Source organism: Hipposideros armiger, unplaced genomic scaffold, assembly GCF_001890085.2.
Source record: "Hipposideros armiger isolate ML-2016 unplaced genomic scaffold, ASM189008v1 scaffold_14, whole genome shotgun sequence".
In the NCBI taxonomy this organism is placed as follows: Eukaryota; Metazoa; Chordata; class Mammalia; order Chiroptera; family Hipposideridae; genus Hipposideros; species Hipposideros armiger.
The window spans coordinates 7,679,842-7,685,166 of record NW_017731364.1 but is presented as its reverse complement, the minus strand read 5'-3'; the positions used below and the strand labels follow the sequence as shown (position 1 = coordinate 7,685,166).

Genomic DNA, 5,325 nt, shown 5'->3' with positions numbered 1-5,325 from the left:
CAGATAAATGTTTGGCAAAGTTATAGCTTGCAATTGCAAGCAAACAAAGAAAATTATACTAAAAGAAAAATAAAATGTTAAGCACAAATATCTTTAAGTGGGGAGGCTACAGGTGATTTAATTTTTTATCCATGTTTCTGAATTTTTGTTTATAGCCTATAAGTTATCTATATTAAAATCCATTCCAATTGCAGAACAGGCAGTGATTATAATTTAAACCTAGAAAAATGCAAGCATATCTGGAAACGGGCTAATGATTCAGCAGCTGGTGTTGGCAGAAGTTAGTGAAAGTCCCGGTTGAAGTGATCGGAATTTATTTCTAAGTGAGTTGCATTCATGTGTCAGGGCAAGTCTAAGCAAACTACATGCTTGGCATGTGACTGCTTCGTTTACTTATAAGGATTGGAGAGGGAGCATGGGGATAGGGTTTAGGCAGGTGGGGAGGACTGATAGAAAAAGAGTTTGTTTTCATAGAAATTTTTTCTGACAAAGATTTCTTATCAAATACCACAGGTTGCATTCTCATTTATTGCCTAAGAAATACTTAGTGAATGACTACTATATGCCAGTTATTGTACAAGGTCTGGATATATTTCTCCAACAAACTCAGTATTATTTTTAATGATACTAGAGTTTCCACCACTTTGCTCTGACCTTCAGACAGAGACTTAAAAGTTTTGTAGCACATGTTCTTTAAGGTCCACAGAAAACTACTGTAAACATCGATGCAGCTGCTACGAAAGACAGCGTGGGGTTCTTCAAAAAATTAAGAATAGAATCGCCATAGGACCCAGCAATCCCTCTCCTGGGCATCTACCCAAAAATCTGAAAACATTTATCTGTCAAGATATATAGTCTCCGATGTTCATTGAAGCTTTATTTATGGTGGCCAAGTCATGGAAACAACCAAAGAGTCCTTCCATAGATGATTAAAAAGAAGATGTGGTATATATACACAGTGGAATACTATTCTGCCATCAGAAAAGATGAAATCATGCCATTTGCAACAACATAGGTGGATCTTGAGATTATTATGCTAAGTGAAATAAAATCAGACAGAAAAAGTTGAGAACCATATGATTTCACTGATATGTGGTATATAAAACTGAAAACAACAACAACAAAAAAACCAAGAAAAACAAATGAAAAAACAAAAACTCATAGACACAGGGAACAGTTTAGTGGTTACCCGAGGGTAAGAGGGGAGAGGGGATGGTAAATGAGGGTAAAAGGGATCAAATATATGGTGATGGAAAGAGAACTGGCTCTGGGTGGTGAACACACAATGTGATATATAGATGTTGTATTACAAAATTGCACACCTGAAATCTATGTAATTTTACTAACCATTGTCATCCCAATAAACTTTAATTTTAAAAAAGAGAAAAAAACCTGCAAACAATGCAATAATAAAACTAACTTAGATTATATGATTATCATGACATTTAAAAAAGGAATTAAAAGAGATAAACCTGTGTTCCTTTTCTGTCATCTGATCTCTGTGAATCTTTGCCTGCATCTTAGTTCATCAATAAATTGTTAAAATTCTATTTACCATGGTGCCTCAGATTTTAATTTTGACAGGACTAGATTTTTTTTTTTCCTTCCCATGTTAAAGGACATCCATTTTTTAAATGAGGTTTACTTAGGGCTAAATAAAGGGTGTAGCTTTTTCTTTGAACATCCAGCAGAGGGCATGAAAGCCTATCTGTGATTCTAGCCCATTAATTAGCTAGATTCGATTTAGTGGATAAATGAAACCATGAAGCTGGGTTACCAATGATATCAGAATTTTGGCAGATCCTAAGACAGTAGATAATAAGATTCAAATTTGCAAAGAAGAATCAAGTACTTGAGCTCATGTTGCTCACAGTGAAGCTGAGCATCAGATTAGATGCTTGCCATCAGAGAGTCTAGAACATTTGAAATATCCTCACACTTCTTAGGATGAGATTTGTGAGTTTGAGTTGCCTGCGAAAGGCAGGGTAATTTATATACACAAGGCTCATATGATATGTCACCTCTACAGCAGTGACCCTATAGGTCTAGCCTATTTCTTTTTTACCTGACCACAATTTCCCATTTAATTTTCAGTTTTGAAGTTGCATTTTTTTCCCTTTGCGTTAGGAGCACAACTTTTATAAAAGACAACTTTAAAATTCAATATCTTTCACAGAAATGAAATGGAGCTGGCATAAGACTGAATCACATTCACGTAGACAATGAAATGAAACTCAAGCAGAATATTATATTTAAGGCAATATGTGAAATACTTCAGGTAGTATAAGAGAAAATGAGACAATGAACATGTGTTGGCTAGGAGACCCTACTTTCAATAGAGAATGATTTTTTAAAATCAGAATAAAGAAAATATAATATTCATTCCAAATGAATTTTTTACTTTTAAATTTATTTTGCTTTGTAATTTTATACAAAATAAATCTAAACAGTTTTTTTTACGTTTCTATTTAATACTGGATCCTGGAAAATAGTATTTTTTTGTTATTTTATTAAATATAGTTCTGGGAAAATGGAATAAAAGTAATATCCGTTTACAAAATGGAATACTATGGTGATAAACAAAATTTATTTATATTTGCGCATTTAGAAAATAGTTATTTTCTTCTAAAATTATGTCATTCTACACCTACTCTCTGACTCATGAAGTAAATCATGTATCAGATTCTTATTGTCAGATTCTTATTGAATAAGATGAAAATGGTATTGCTCAGAAGCACTGAAATTATCAATAAATGCAGATTTCTTAGTTTTTTATATTGCTTATGGGAGGGGGTTTCTCTTTGGAAAATCTGTTTAAGGAATGCAATAAGCAAAACTAAGAACATTTCCCTTCCTTTAGTAATTAATATAATTACATATCTCTATATTTAATAAATAGTCATTTTTATTTTTCCCATCAGATCTGAAAACTGAAGTCATGTGCAATTCAAGTTATGCTCTCTTTTATGCATCTAAATCTGGATAAATTTATGCTGTTTAAGAGTCTTGGGTACTACTGACTAATTGCCTTCAAGATTTAGAAGCACTGTAGCTATTTTTTTTTCCCCAAGAATTTTAGAGACACAAAATAAGAAAGCCTAGGGTTTTGTTTTAAATAATCAGTGGAAGACTGCATGCTTACCCGGTATGTGGAATGCTTGTCACCTGTGACATGACCAACAAACTAAATCAGTTCATGAGGAGAATTGGATGAAGGGATGGGATGCCAGTCTCTTAAGGATGACAATACATTACTGGGGTGATAGGTCTTTCTGTAGATATAAGGATTTTATTTTAAAGAAGAGTATGTGGTTGAAAGGAATGCTTTAATAAGCTGGTAAACATATGGGGCAGCTACCTAACAGACACAATAATAATAGATGGTCACCAAAAACGGTGATTCTGTGTAACTGCAGGGCTCTTGTTTTGTTATTTGAGGTATATAGTTTGAGACCAGAACTAAATTGTGTAAGGCTCTAGCGGAGCATTACTTCTATATATAAAGTTTTACTATAATTTTATAGTTATACTATGATTTTACTATAATTTTATTAGCACAATGAGTGGGATCCACTGAGAAGGCAGTAAGACTTGGCATTATGTTCAGAATGGCCATTACTGGAATATTAACTTTATGTGTTAATGTTAACTTTTAGCTCCCTGATTTTTATTTTCCAATAATGCTTTATTTTCCTTAGTTTTTCTTCCTTTTGGCTTTGTCTGGTTTTGACAAGTTTTGCTGGCTGCTTCAATTTCTGCTGTATTATTAACCAAGTTAGCTTGTTTTGTTTTTTGTTTACTAATCTTGAAGCTTTTCCCTTCTCCAATAAAATAGATTTCCTCTGTGATTTTCTCCTCTAATCAATACTTTCCATTCAATAGCTTTAAAAAACAAAGGCATTGCACACTATTTGTTTTAATTTAGTAAAAAGAAAACTATGATTTGTAAGTAGAGCATCTCTCAATGCCTTTCCCCAATTCTCTGAGCTACAATTTGCATCCAAAAACTTAATTTAGAAAATAACAGAAAAGTTTGATGATTTCAACCATCCTCCTCAGCTTTCCACCTATATCCATCCAGCCCCTCCTCCAGAAAACTCAGTAAATCAGGTAAAGGGCCAGGTTTTCTTGGTTTCACCTTTCTTTACCTATACCTGTATGAAGGCTGTTTCACAAAATTTCCCCTTTCCTTTTTTTTAAATTCCATTTTCCTTTTCAACTCGTTTTTCTCACTCCCGCTACCCACCCCAAGTATTATCAACAAAGATTTAACCTGTCAATTTTGTGGAAGCAGTCCAGTTTTTGCAAAGGAAACCTTATAGTACTTTGCATTTTTCAAAAGTTTCTAAACCTGATTCAGATAGAGATTGCAGAAATTAAAATTACAGTGCTTTATGTAAGAGTCTATCAACTTCAAAGTGTAGATATTTTGGATCTTGAATTTTGGATCCAATTGAAAAGAACATTTTTCAGACAATTGGAACAAACTAGATGCTGGAAAAATTGATATTAAGGAACTGTTCATTTTTTGGGTTTTTTGGTTTTTTTTTTGCTTTTTTTAAAGCTGAGCCATCCTGCCACCTGTTGGCAGCTCAGCGGCTGCTCAGCTCGGGCGAGGAATCAAACCGCTGTTGCTCAGAGCTCACACTCTTCTTGAGTGAGCTCTTAACCAACTGAGCCACTCGGCTGGCCCTGGAATTGTTCATTGTTAATGTTGTTAACTGTGATAATACCTGTGGTTAAATTGTTAAAAAGTCCTTATCTGTTGTATATACATAATGAAGCATTTATGGATGAAATGATATGATTTCTGAAATCTGTTTTAAATAGCCAAATAAAAAATAGTCTTTTTTTTTATTTTTTAGCTCTGGAGCAAGCCTGTGTATTGAATTTGAGCATATGTTCATTTTTTTTACTTGCCAACTCTAATCTTAGCTTGTGGCTCTACTTTTCATGAGCAATCAAATTTAATAAACTATTGTACCTTTTGCTTAGCTTATATTTTACTTAAAGAATACTACATTGATTAACCTATTGTATACCAAAATTTAGTCACTCAAATATGGACTTTCTCATTTTTTATATACCTGAAAATCATTTTATTTACTTTTATTTAATGTATATATAAATCAATTCAGCTTCAAACTTAAATGTATTTTAAGTGGAAGCTTTAAATTATAAGTGGAGGGCCGGCCGAGTGGTGCGATGGTTAAGAACTGGCTTGGGACGCCAGAGGGACCCGGTTCGGATCCCACATGGGAGGGCCAGTGACACTGCCCTCCACAGCTAAGATGCTGAACAACAGCTCAACCTGGAGCTGGGCTG

The 5,325-nt window shown here is 33.8% G+C and overlaps 1 protein-coding gene across 1 annotated transcript in view; it reads right to left on the bottom strand.

Annotated features, from left to right (window-relative positions):
- The window catches only part of CLDN16 (claudin 16), a 34,678-nt gene that overhangs the window by 599 nt on the left and 28,754 nt on the right, over positions 1–5,325 (bottom strand).